This window comes from Ochlerotatus camptorhynchus, unplaced genomic scaffold (genome assembly GCF_037179485.1).
Source record: "Ochlerotatus camptorhynchus isolate MF236.1 unplaced genomic scaffold, CSIRO-AGI_Acam_v1.1 ptg000022l, whole genome shotgun sequence".
Taxonomy (NCBI): Eukaryota; Metazoa; Arthropoda; class Insecta; order Diptera; family Culicidae; genus Ochlerotatus; species Ochlerotatus camptorhynchus.
Genome location: NW_027040514.1, coordinates 5,253,154 through 5,267,900, shown reverse-complemented (window position 1 = coordinate 5,267,900; position 14,747 = coordinate 5,253,154). Strand labels below are relative to the sequence as shown.

Here is a 14,747-nt window from a genome sequence, read left to right as displayed (position 1 = left end):
AGCGGTGATAGTATACATCCTTGTCTCACACCAGCGACTATCCGGATAGGGTCGGACAAGGCTCCGTTATGCAGAACTCTGCACGTGAAAGCCTCATACTGCGATTCGATGAGGTTGACGATTTTATCCGGGACTCCCTTGCGTCTCAGGGCGCCCCACAGATTCTCGTGATTGAGACGGTCGAAAGCTTTTTCGTAGTCAATGAATACCAAATAAAGGGACTATTGGAATTCATTGACCTGCTCTAGGATGATGCGGAGCGTGACAATATGGTCCACACAAGATCTTCCGGCACGGAATCCTGCCTGCTGCCGTCGGAGAGTCGCGTCGATCTTCTCCTGTATCCGATTCAGGATAACTTTGCACAGAACTTTGAGAACAATACACAGTAACATGATGCCTCGCCAATTCTCGCACACAGTCAGATCCCCCTTCTTTGGGACCTTCACTAAGATGCCCTGCATCCAGTCGGCCGGAAATGTCGCGGTGTCCCAGATATTACAGAATAGTAGATGCAACATTTGTGCGGATAGCATGGGGTCAGCTTTGAGCATCTCTGCTGATATGCGATCGACCCCTGGAGCCTTGATGGATTTCATGCTTCGGATAGCTGCTTCAATCTCCTGCAGTGATGGGGCCTCGGAATTGACGCGAGTGATGCGCCGCACCCTAGGCGGATCATGTCGAGATGTTGATGCCTGGTTTCCGTCGAAACTTGAAGAAGTTGTTCGAAGTGCTCAAACCAGTGTTTCAGCTGGTCAGTGGGGTCGGTAAGCAATTGGCCAGTCATCGAAAGCTCTCAATTAATAGCTGTGGAAGTGCATCTAGAACACTAATAGCGAATTTGTTTATTATTAAGGTGCGAAACCGAACTTTTTGTCAGTGCGAACCTCAACCTGAGCTAGGTTTTAAAAACAAACGATCAAACTGACGTTTGCAAGAAAACAAGCAGACCCGATCTTGATACCCGATCCAGGTTGGAACTTAATAATAAACAAATTTGCTATAAGTTGAGAGCACGCAATAAGCTAATATGCGATATGCAATAAGCTTGAAATGCGAAGAATAAGAAGAAGAAGAAGAAGAAGAAGAAGAAGAAGAAGAAGAAGAAGAAGAAGAAGAAGAAGAAGAAGAAGAAGAAGAAGAAGAAGGTGGCGCTCCCCGTTTTCACCTAATAAGCGAGGTGGAGGCTTCGCGTTTTATAGACCTCGCCTACTTGCTAACACCGCTACTCACCTTGCAACCGATCGAGGTCTCGACGGGCGGTGTTCCGAACCGAATTGTAATAACCCTCCCACCATAGGCATACTTCCGACACTGTTCCGTTATTTTCGCCGGAGAACAACAAATTCACATCTTGAATCGATTTACGCCTAGAACTACTGGTTTGAATCGGAATTAGATCGATCACCATTTGCCTCGATCGGTGATTGCATAATTTACACGCTGCAGATCCGGTTTCGATTCGATCGGATGGGAACTTTACGACTGGAAGCTTTTCGTTAGCGGCTAAATGGTGTAAACAAAGCAACGCCGGTTGGAGTGTTGTTTTTTTTAAACCAGAGCAGCGCGATAAAAAGCTTCAGGTAATAATTATTGGTTTCCCTATTGTGCCTTATACCGGTATTCGAATGATGATTGCCGCTCGATCAGTGGCAGTAGCGGCTATTACGGACGCAACGATTATCACCTAGTAGTTCCTGTTTACCTTGAAATAAAAACCGCTAAGTTTTGTCAACGTAGCTTTTGACAGCACTCAATTTTGTTATAAATTCTTACATTGAGCAATAAATGTAACTCAGCACCATAATGCAATGTTTTTCAAACATTACATTTTCTACTAACTAATCACTCAACAACAGTTCAACCTCAATGTGCACATATATTTTTAAATAGACATTTTTCCCACATTCACATATCGCGGCGGCCGGTGGCGGCATGTTCAAGCAACAAAGCAACCCATGACGTGCCAAGTCGCCGCCAGCACATGGGTGGGAAAACCAAGTCCGAAGAACAAAAACAAACGAAAGACATCTCACCCATCAGTCAACGCAGTCAGAAGAGTGAAGATATTTTTGTAAACAATTTCTTTTCTTATTATTACGTAAATCGATCGTGTGTACTAGTCAGCGGAATCAGGCCGAACAGCGTTCTTTGAGATATCGAATGTCACCGCTTCAAATAAGCGAAGCTTCTTACATCATCGATGTCCGATGTCTCGGAAACATATTTTTAAGTGGAATACTCATTGAGTAAGACCAAACAAAAAACTTACAGTTAGATAGCCCCATAAAGCGACCATGACCTAGAGCAGTCGGAAAACGCGGGGTTCGCGAATGGCGCCAAACAACACGGCCAATGAGATCAATCCAAATTTGAGTTCAGTTTACTCATGAATCGCAAAAAGTGCAGAAACTCAGCGGTGAGTAAATTTTCTTGAGTTTTTTTTAGGAAAAAATTCCGAATATGAGATAAGTAAATATTAGATTCTCTCATTCTATTTGTACCACACCTAGACTGAGTAAAACTTTCGTAAATTTTCCTAATCTGCCGGAAATTTTGAGTGTTTTCCACAAGAAAACATGAGACAAATTTACTCATCGCTGAGTTCTTGCACTTTTCGCGATTATGAGTTAACTGAACTCAGATTTGGGTTGGTTCTCATTGGCAGTGAAATAAACCATCACCAGCACACGCACCTTCAAACCCCTATGTTTTCCTCTTGCACATTGTCGGACCACCTTCGAATACAAAAATAATTGTACGACGCGACGGTGGTGTTCGGTGGTAAATACGGGAAAATCGATTCCGAATGGTCTTGAACTTTTTCGGGGTGGATGAAGCCTCGTCTAATGGTAGAATTAACTGTTGGATCGATTTTGCAATTGACCTTTGCTGGGCATGGCCCCCAGAGCAAACGATTCCAAAGTACTACCATTATTTATCTAGCTTCCTCGGAGCTCGCACGCATTGAGATAACAAACAGCATCTGTTTCTGCTCATGTCCGGAAAACATACAGGAAGCATTGAAAAAATGGCATCCAGTTTCCGTGGTCAAATTATCAAGCGATCGTCTATAATTTCGAGTACAGCATGCGTTTTAAAGCTGCCTTGGCATCCGCTCGTGTCGCAGTTGGCCACTAATGACGTAAGGGTGAGGAACGTGGTCAAAAGATGGAAATCCGAATCTCAGCAGCCGGATATGGTAAGTGCTGCGAGCGGCACAGATCTACCTACAGTGTATCGCAAAATTGAGCACACACCCTAGTGGACAGTTTTTTTGAAACATAGTGAATAGATATATTTTTTAAATCTCGGCTGGTGGTTGAACAGATGTTTATTGATTTATCGCTATAGTTTTGGACTTTATTGGAAGAGGCGGTATGAAGTTAGATTAATTTTAGTAAAACGTTGGCGAGCTTTACGGGCTTTCGCCCGACCGATGCCGTCGTTGCAACGACGGCTGATGTCCTCCTACTGCGCTTGAAGTTTCTTAGTTGCCGAACTCAGTCAGCGGATGGTGGCTTGCTGGACGTTAGCCGGAGTGCCTTGGTAACGTAGGCAACTCCCTTCGGATAGGCAACCGGGAAGCTTTGATACCCGAGCGTGGTAAGGGTTGGCGACAATAAACAAAGCCGCGGTGCGAGGCAGCGCTATTGATCAACGGTCGCTTTGTTGGCTGTTGAATCCTATAGAAAGCGAACACGCGGAAAGTCGTTAACCGTGCAAACGACACAATTAACCTATTATCGGCACACACAAATTTCGTAAATTGATTTTACCTTGCCGTTATCTGGAACGCTTACACAACTCTCGCACAACAATTACAACACTATAATGCTATCTAGCTTTAGCCTATACGGGGAACATAGAATCGATTAAAATAAATCTGAGGACACTTCACGTTTTCCTGCTACTAACCAGTCACACCGCGGAAAAAACTACAGAATCGCGCCCTTCTTCTATCACAGTCAGGATCAAAGTGAAAGAGGCGATTACTGAATTTCCTCAGAAAAGTCCCAAGGCATGATTACCGGAAATGGAAGTTCAACGGATTTCATTAGTTACGATCGTGAGAGATCAAATGAAGTATCTCTTTCCCTCTTCAATCGAACTCAGTCTGTCTATCTTGTTCCCTTCTACTGCTAACAACTCTCAGAACTATCCCATTCGATTTTCTCTATCCGAGTAACGAAAAACACGAATGGTGAAAGTCTTCGGAGAAGCTACGTAAGCAATACGTTTCGCTAACCTCTTTACGCGTAGGCAACTGACTTGCATACAAGTTGCAAACTACTAATCGTTTCATTTAGCTTACTTTCAGTCCATTTAAGTTAATATTACAAATTGAACGACGATTAATTTAAGAATGGATATTTGAAAATAAATTAGACCAAGTAACAAAAATATAATCTAACGAAAATGTCTACCGTTACAATAGATATAGATTATTGAAAGGTCTGCAAATGATCAAAAAGGGCCCTTCTCAAGGGGTAAGTCACTCAGCACATTGGGCCGAAATTAGATTCGGCACAGCTTGGGCACATCCATCGGCACACCTTCGGTACAATCATGAAGGCATTGGATTGTGGTAAATAACATGAGAGCACTGCTGGACAACTGTCATTGAAGTTGTTCACAACATTTCATGCTATTTGACTGTATATTCATGGACATCCTCTATATTCTGCAGTCCAGCGTGTCACAGTGTATGTAGTGAATAAGCTTTGGCGCAATAGAAAAATTGTTGGTGCATTGCAGTGCATTGTTCGGCGGTCCGATTACTCACGTGACGAGGAGAGCACATTTTGAAGGTGAGCCATTCTACGACGATCGAAGCGCCAGGAACGATAACGAAGCAGCCAGAAGCGACAAAACTGGATTCGCAGCATAATTGGGAAGTAGTGTGCATGTTTATTATCAAAGTGGCCTGTTGCATGTGGCTATCGAGAGGCAACAATAAATGATTGAATGTGCACGCAAGTTTCTCCTTTACTGCGTAGCCTTGTGAGTTTTCTCAAAGGCAAGTTGTTTGGTCTCGGAAGTCTGCTGGAATTTTCGGCTTCACTCTAAAGCAGGTTACGCACTCGTAGATGACTTTCCGGACGCTTGTTGGCCAGAATCGTTCTCGGATAGATGAAATCATGAGTTGCTGTCCACCATGCAGCATCTTACGATGGTAGTGGACAACGACGATGTGAACGGATGATGTTTGTCGAGAATGTTCGGGAGTTTGCGATGGGTCGCAATCGAGCCGGCTGCCATAATATTTGATGATTCTCGAACTCCTCTGCCATTCTTCAGATCTTTATACCCCGGACAGACTATGGCTTATATCATGTAATATAGGCTGTCTTGCAATGAGCACTCATACATCTAGTTTTCACTGGAAATCCTATGTATGAGTGCTCATTGCAAGACAGCCTATATTACGTGATATAAGCCATAGTCTGTCCAGGGTATTAAGCTCGTGCGAGAAATTTCTCGTACCAATAGCTTTATAGCTTCATCAAGTTCGAGCGTTGTGAGGAATCCTAGACGTCGATTGTTGCGATTCGTTGGTTGTGTTTTGTAGCGAAATCTGAGTATCCATGCAGTGAGGCGTATGAGATTCATGTACGATGATCGAAGGCTGAATATGGGAATACTTGGGACTGTCACTGGAAGTGCTGCCGATGCACTTTTGGCTTCGAGATCCGTGGGATCGAATTCCTCTTCACGGATTTGTGGGGCTGAAGGCCAGTTGTGTTCGTCTGAACTTAAACCAAAGCGATTCGTATTGCAGCTGAGCTGGGATCATCCCTCGGGAAATTATGTCTACAGGATTGTCCAATCCTGCTACTTGGTTCCAAGCGCCATTCTTGGTAATATGCTTGTTCGGATTTCTTCAGGAATTATTCTTTGGAATCACCGTTTGCTAACAGCTGATCAAAGCTAAAACAAATTTATATTTATAGATTTTAGTTAACATAGTTAGATTTTTAATCACTTACAATTTAGTTTCCAATCCGTCTCCCCCTAGCAAATGGATCTCGCTTTACTTTAGTGCAGATCGACAGATCGATTCCCTATTGCGCATAGTTAGAGTAAAGTTCGAAATTGTATAGTAGGTGGTACATAGTTTTCACTCAATTGTACATAATCTTAGAATATAAGCTAGTTAATAAGAAAAGGAAGGACTTACTGTAAACTAATCGTGTATCTTCACACTTTATATCTTAGGTTAGGTAACCTAGAGCTTACTCATCGACCGGTACCTATTTAGTTAGATTTTAGTTAGTTTTAAGTAGTAAACGCCAACAAATTCAATGTATCTTACTTGTGCTATAATTATTCTAACTAATTTTCAATAAATTAAGATTTTATTTCACCGTTATACTATTTAGAGGAATAATAATTTAATAAACCCACGCTACCACGTTCGGTAATAATTGTTTTTTGTTTGTTTTGATTACGGTCTTACGTATGCGCTTTCTTGTTCATGCTGCTCACGTTACCAGTATTGCTGGGATTCTCCTTCGAACCAACACCGCACTCTCTGGTAGGGATCGCGCGTTGAGCCTAGTGGTGTTCATCGGAACAATGCTGAATCTCCAATACCCTATTCGCAACAAATTGCTTCCATCTGAACGGCGACGAAGAAATCCAACACTGGACGATGGTTGAATCGGTCAGACAGATCTAGGCGTGGAGTGGAGAGTCGCTTGTTTCCTTTCTTCAAGTTGGTGCAAAGCGTGACTTCACCGTCAACAACCTCACACCCGCCACTTCCCGTGTCATCCTCAAGGTGTCAGAAATACCGGGTTGCCGGGATGGGTATTTTACAAACAATCGCACCTTGCTCTATGACCGGCACAATTGGCACACCTGCGGCACACTGACAAAAAAGATGACACAAGATTGGTGTGCGGAGTGACCTACCCCTTGGCCCTTCTACATACCTATCTACTAGATGTGTTCCGAAAAGAAATGAACCTTCTCTGAAGTTTTTGGAATTTACTTCGAATCCTCGTAACTTTCATTAGGTTCCTACAATTTTCTTTAAGTTAATGGGTTTGCTCTGAAGTTCTAGAAGCTTCCCTGAAGGTTTCGGAACCTCGCATAAGTTTTCAAAATTCTCCTGATGGTGTTCTTGGAACTGTCCTGAAATTAATTGAATTGTTTTATAGATCCCTGGAGTTTTCTGGACTTTCGTGAATTTCTTGGAACTACTGCGATGTTTCTGTAACTTTTCTGAAGTTCTCTCACTACTTTCCTAAAATTAGTGGAACTGTCCTAAACTTTTCTAAATTTTTTTGATATTCATGGAACATTCTGCTCTGAAGTTCACAGAACTGCGCCAACTTTTACGAAACTTCCTCTGAACTTCCCTGATTATTCCTGGCCTTCCCTAAATTTCAAGGAGTCCAAACCCAAGTAACCAAAAGTTCTGATAAAAGGCTATTTGTGGTTTAAGGGGAAGTTCACCGCTGCGAAAAAAAATAATTACGTTTTGGTTTTTCTAAAACTATTGAAAAAAGGTATCAAAAATCTAAAAAAAGCTCATTTTTTCTAATTTTTTAAAGAAATATCACGTGCAAAAACATTTTTTATAAGTCATTATGGCATAAAGTTGAACTCAAAAAACCACAAAACATCGACTTTTCGGTTTTTCTGAGAGTCCAATTTTTATTATATAAATATTTTTACATGTAATTTTTGAAAAAAATCTAAGGAAGAATATGATTTTCTTGGATTTTTGATATTTTTTCCCAATATTTTTAGAAAAATAAAAACGTACAGAAAATATTTTTTTTATTTTCGGGCCGGTAAGCTTCCCTTAAGCAGCTTGTTCGAAGGTAGTCTATAGAATTATAAGCAGCTTCATTTTAAGTCGTTATAAGAACTTGAAAGTTCCGGTAGCACAATTGAAGAGCATTCTAAGCAGCTTCTGGCGGAGCTTGAACGGAACTTTTAGAGAATAAATTTAAAAAGGTTTTTGTCCTCTACACCAATTTTATATTTGTTCGCACTTTTATGAAAGTTAATTCTAAAGGCAGGTATGAACGTTTATTGATTTATCAGCATTAGTAGTAGTATTGGAGCTGATTGAAGAAATTAAACCCAGTCCTCCTGCGTGAAAGCTCCAGCACGAACCGCTACGTCATCTGAAATATATTAGAGTAAGCTGTTGTCCCGCCTACTGTTGGAGTTTTCAGTACCAGCTGACTGACTTGAATACGAAACATAACACCTTGATGAATTTTAAACTGGTGTTTGCCCGCCTTGTATTCCAGCACACTTTTGGCGCAGTGGTTAGCGTTCGTAGATCGCATGTCAAATACTACACGGGTTCAAATCCAGGAAATTGCTCTTTTCTTTTTTATGTTTGGATGGAATATTGATGCACTGCATAAACATAAGAATTATGATTTATTTGAGTCACTGATCATTTCATATTTACGTACATTAAATTTTGTTACTAATAAAGACTAGTGCGGATTGGTTCATGTTGGCTATGATGGACCTTTTGAGAAACTTTCAAGTTGCTAAGAAGTTCCGCAGGGAACTTTTAAGATTCTTTAAAGTTGATAAGTAGTTCCACTGGGAACTTGTTCGGAACTTTGTTGTGGCCATGTTTTCAGCCTTGCCTGAAGTTCCTAAGAAATGCTTAGGGATGCTTTTTGGATTTTTTTTGAACTTCAAGTTGCTAGGAGTACGCATCGAAACTATATGGAACTTGAAAGTGGGTTTTATCGTTAAATGCGGAACTTTTGGTTACTTGGGTAGATAGTTCTGTAGGAACTATATTCGAACTTTATGGAACTTGAAAGTTCTGTTAGAACTTTATTTGAACTTTATGGAACTTGAAAGTGAGTTTTATCGTTGAATGCGGAACTTTTGGTTACTTGGGATAATTCCCTAATGTATTATGGTGCAACCTGGATAAGAAGACCATAACAGGTCTTACCATTTCTTTTTTGATACTTGAAACTGATTTAGTGACCTGTTTTACATGAATCACTTCACTTTGAAAGCATCAAACCTTTAAGTAAAAGTATGGCCGCATGTCAAAAGTTGTTCCAATCGAACCGTCAAAATGCACTGCTTTGCTCGATTTGAACAACTTTTTTTCATTTTTGTGGTGACAGTCGTCCATACTTTTACTAAAGGGTGATACGGTCAAAATTTGGTCAAGGGAAAACGCGTGTAAATCGGTTAAAACGTTTATTTAAAAAATCAAATTAAATTTCTTTTTCAAGTTCAATTAGTATAAAATTCAGGAAAAATATTCAGTTAGGCTTCCGCTTTTCCAAATCCGAATTGCCGGGCCTTACGCTTGACCCCTGCCATCAGATTTTGTACAGCCACCTTGTCCACCTTCTTCGCCGCAGAAAGCCAGTTTGCCTTGAACTGCTGCTCGCCCTTAGCAGTTTTTTTGGTCTTCTTTAGGTTCCGCTTGACAATAGCCCAGTATTTCTCAATTGGGCGGAGCTCTGGCGTGTTGGGAGGGTTCTTGTCCTTGGGAACCACCTGCACGTTGTTGGCGGCGTACCACTCCATGGCCTTTTTACCGTAATGGCAAGATGCCAAATCCGGCCAAAACAGTACGGAACACCCGTGTTTCTTCAGGAAAGGCAGCAGACGTTTATTCAAACACTCTTTCACGTAAATTTCTTGGTTGACAGTCCCGGAAGCTATGAAAATGCTGCTTTTCAAGCCACAGGTACAGATGGCTTGCCAAACCAGATATTTCTTTGCGAACTTTGACAGTTTCATGTGCTTGAAAACATCTGCTACCTTTCCCCTTCCTTTTGCCGTATAAAACTCCTGTCCCGGAAGCTGCTTGTAGTCGGCTTTGACGTAGGTTTCGTCGTCCATTACCACGCAGTCAAACTTCGTCAGCATCGTCGTGTACAGCCTCCAGGATCGCGCTTTGGCCGTCGTATTTTGTTTATCATCGCGATTTGGAGTCACTACCTTCTTGTAAGTCGATAGTCCGGCTCGTTTTTTGGCTCGATGCACGGTTGTAGACGATACACCCAGCTTATTTGCGGCATCTCGGAGAGAGAGGTTAGGGTTTCGCTTGAAACTACCGGCAACTCTCTTTGTCGTCTCAGCGGCTTCCGGTTTTCGATTTCCCCCCGATCCAGACTTCCTGGCTGTCGACAAACGTTCCCCAAACACTTTAATTACATTTGTAACGGTTGATTTGGCAACTTTTAGCGATTTTGCCAACTTTGCGTGCGAGTAGCTCGGATTTTCGCGATGCGCGAGCAAAATTTTGATACGCTGCTCTTCTTGCTTGGAAGGCATTTTGACAACTGAAGAGTGAATTCCAAAATCAAAATAGGAGCAACATTCTACACACACACACCTTCAAAATGAGGGGTGTTCAGGTTTTTTAAATGCAAAATTGAAAGAAATACGTCAAGTTGATATTGACCAAATTTTGACCGTATAACCCTTTAAAGAGCTTTAATCAAACCCATCTCAACTATCGAATGGAATTTGTTATATGGGATGAGAATGCGTCCTAATCAGCAAATGACGACTGTAGTTTTTTTTAAGTAATGCCAACTACTTCAACGCTGCTCATTGACGACAGACGACGTTGCGGTGCCTTGGGTGTCATTATCTATCATGTTCCTATCACCAACAGTGAAGGTTAAATTACACCACCATTAGTGTCACTATATTATATGCATGCATATCATAGCCGTGTTACAACGCACGCTAATGGCCAACAAGAAGTTTAACCTTGAAGATGGAACAATGCATTTAAGTAGGTACCAATTTGCATTGAGCAACGCCGTCACCGTTTTCGGTGACTACCCGAGCAGAGTCTGAGATCAAATCGCAAACTAAATTTGATGGTGTGATGTTTAGTCCGGTTGCTCTCGTTTTGGTCGTTTTAACGGTTATAATACCGAAATTGAGAGCAAACCATTCCTCAGTAAATATCAAATGGACTACTATAGTTCTGCTATCTATGAAAACAAAATGAGGATTGTGATTTGTGAGAAAATTTTAGCAAAATGAAAACAATATTTTATATAAATCGTAAACTGAAATCAAATTATAATTTCAATTTGATGATGATAGCAAAATTGGTTTTCATTTAGCTGTAATTTGATGCTCGACTTTTCTCGGGTAATTGTTCCTACGAGTCATTGCCACTGACTGGCAGTTATCAATTGGAAACGTAAATCGTTCAAATTCGTTACTAATACTTATATATTGACGTGGAGACTGATGATTCATTTTGTGGTCGATCGAAGACGCCTGAAGCCCAGATTTTAAGAGAAACGGCTGTCAGCAATCATGGTCAAGCGCAACAGCCTGCTACGATGAGCGTCTTGTATTACCCTGACAGCTAGGAGAAAGACGATTGAATTCAATCAAGCGCGAATGGACGAAAGGCCAGTGCCAGTGGAGAAAGATGCTTAAATGTTTTATTTGCGCGTTGAATTCAAATGATGTGAGACGTCAGCACTTGGTAAATTATATTGTGGATGCTAATCAAACACACACGAGCGTAGACTAGTGTTCAGATCACCTAAACAGCGAATTGCACAACAAACAGCAATACTCAAAGAAAAACTTTGTTATGAATCGAGAATATGAAGCAGAAAACAAGGTGAAAAAAGCTCAAAAGTCCCGCGCGGGGCGGAATATGACGTTGCCCACAAAACATAACATCGAACCAAAAGAGAAAGAGAAACTCTGTTCGTAGTAAAAACTGCATCTCGTGTGTAAAAACGAACTTACCGTCTCGCGTCTAGTTCCCACTTGGTACGTTTTCCTTTATGTGCCCCACTCCGCCTCCTTGGTACAAACAGCTGACTGTGATGTCTGTCTGTGATCTACGACTCGAGGAGGATGCTGGTTTGGATATGGACAACTGGGGACAACCACCTTCGTGCTCTTTCTCTCTCGCCTCTTTGCTGGCGCTCTTTTGTACTCTTTTCCAAAGATGAAAGCGTCGGTTTCCCGTTCCGCAATAACGGACACTCCAGTTCTCCGACCTCTCTTTGTGTTCCCGATTCGGAACAATACTATTTAGTTGTTGTTGTTGTTGTGCGGAATATCCGACGACGAGACCGCGAGAACACAAAGCTTCACTGGCACATGTTTCTCGTCGATAGGTACGGTAGGATTCTTCAAGAATGACACTTTGCACTCGAAATAAACTTTAATTTTACGACTTCCGCCGCAATTTTAGATGCACAGAGCACGCACTAGCACACACAAACACACATACACTTATCGTCGACAATTTCTGCCAGTTTAATTCGGGTAGAGCGACACGGATGCTGGGCCACCGAAAAACCCCCAATGCACGAATTTACACAATCCTGTATTCAAACGAAACCCGTTTCGTACGCCGCTGACTGTGCCCAAACACCCCCACGCCTTGATAGAGCACTACAGTGTTTCTCGGAACCGAGCCGAAACCGTGGACCTTAGCTATCGGGATGCTGACTGAGAGCCGAGAAATACGACCACGCGACCCGAGTGGATGCAAACGAATGAAAGTACGGCACGGCTCACTAGATACGAGCAGTTTGCTATCGCTGCTATGCTCCGTGTTGTTGTGATCGCTCACTTTGTTGTCGCACTCTCTGGCTGGTTTTTGGGTTTTTCTGTATGTAAATGGTTTTTGGTCCCCCCCCCCCCGTGCCATCAGTGATCTCCGCTTTCCACCCAAAAGTTGTTGTTTTGACGTTGTTGCCGAGCACTATGGTTCAATGTTCAATAGCAAACATGCTCGCTATAATGGGTATTTATTTCAATTAGGTCTGACTTGTGAAATAAAGCAATAATTGTTCAGAATTGGGCTAGTTTGAAGGATTTTTTGAAGAGAAATTCTTGGGAATTTTGTAAAGAATACTATTGGCTTAGTTCCGACGAGAATTCCATGCTAAGTCTGAAAAGAATTCCATGGGCTTTGCGAGGAGATCTTCAGGGTAGTATAAGTACATGTTTTTGACGTAGAACTACGATTTTGTGGAATATACTGGGGTACAAATCAAAAGAAATAATGTGTGACGAAATAGGTCAAGTTTTAAACGCTTACAACTTTGCCATTTATAGATGGATTTCAAATCTCATCACACCATTTGATTCAGATGTGATGTATGATTCAGTTGTAATTGCAAACTACAAACTGGAGCAGGATTTTGAATTTATATAATTACACACGCATCGATCAATAATTCAATGAATTAAAACTCAAATTTACACGACCATGTAAATTAATATTTCTGTTCTTTGAAAACGCAGATGATTTCTCTGCTATGTAAAAACACCGATGCAGATAAAATTAAATACACGTTAATGGATTATTTAATACTTTCACGTAAAATTAGAGTTGAATGGCGGTATGTTTCAACTAAGGTCAGTACCTAAATCAATGTGCCAAATGTAAATTTACAAAATTGTCGCTGTGTACTTTATCATTAGTAAACTATTGAAAATATATCAAACTTCCCAACAAACAATTCAGAGTCACAAATAAGCATATATATTGAAAAAAAATGCTGTATTACAGTGTACAATGCTGAATAAAACGAGTCGTCGAATTTTGTGCTGAAAAAAAGTCCATAGAAATCGATAGATGCATCTTTATTCCGCTGTTTGCTTTGATCTGATTATTTGACACTTATTAAAAGCTTTATCATTGGCTGTCTTCCTGATTTAACACCAGAAGTTTGCTCTAAAAATAAACTAAATAAATGTAATTTGCACATTCATTGATGATGATGCTATGGAACTACCACTCACTGTACACACTTAGAAAAAATCACCGACTTCGGTAATTCATTTACCGAATTCTCAAAAGCTGAACGGTCGGTAATGTTTTCGGTAATCGAGAACATTACCGAAAAATCTGTAAACTGGATCAGCAAAATTAGCTGTCAAATTTACCGAACGATCGGTAACGTTTACCGATGTGCATTGCTTGATTTGTAGTCGACTTTACCGGAGAACTGTAATTTTGAGGACGATATGCAAATCGAAAATTACCGAGAGATTTGTAATTTTCTAAAAAGGTAACCGACTCAACTGTAATTTTCTTTAATATTGTTTCATGGTGGCGGTCACTGCAACCCATGCAAAAATTTGGCTGTTGTCGTGATCAATAAGTTAGTGTTGCAAATTGCACCACCAATGAACAAAACCAAGTTTTTGTCGGAAGGATTGGGCGCTACACTGAAAACAAGGAAGCTTTGGAAGAATATTCCAAATGCTGTTTTCAGATCGTCGCCAACGGGAATGGAACTTGGACCGACAGAAAAAACAAGCAACAACATCGGCCATCTGTAATCGCTATTTATTTAGATAACGAAAATTAATTATTTACGGAAAATATCTACGATTCACTCATTTTGGTGTTGAATAACAGCTTCCATAATTTCACCTTCTTGTTTTTCACAAGCACGAACGCTTTTAAAGTCGATCGAAAATAACAATAATTAATTAATTGATTTATCTTTATTAGGGAGGCTTTCAGCCTGGGGCTGGTTCGCCTCCAAAATAAAAATATGGTGGATTTGACGTTTACCTAGACCATTACCGAACTCAGTAATGGAACGCTTTGTTTACCGAAAATTCAGTAAAATATTTCACCGAAGTCAGTGATGAGGCTGATTAAAGACCTGCCGGTAAAAATGGTTACCGTTTTCGGTAAATTAAAATGAAATTACCGAAATTCGGTCATTTCATTTACAGTTTTCAGCAATAAAGCGAGAAAATACCGAAAC

At 40.9% G+C, this 14,747-nt stretch overlaps 1 protein-coding gene across 1 annotated transcript in view; it reads right to left on the bottom strand.

The window, feature by feature from the left end:
• Ctl2 (Choline transporter-like 2) overlaps positions 1-12,495 on the bottom strand; it is a 90,152-nt gene extending 77,657 nt beyond the window's left edge. The window contains exon 1 of the mRNA XM_065227117.1: positions 11,752-12,495. The gene's annotated coding sequence lies outside the window, so the exon portion shown is untranslated. The remainder of the gene's footprint in view (positions 1-11,751) is intronic.
• Between the last annotated feature and the right edge of the window lie 2,252 nt (positions 12,496-14,747).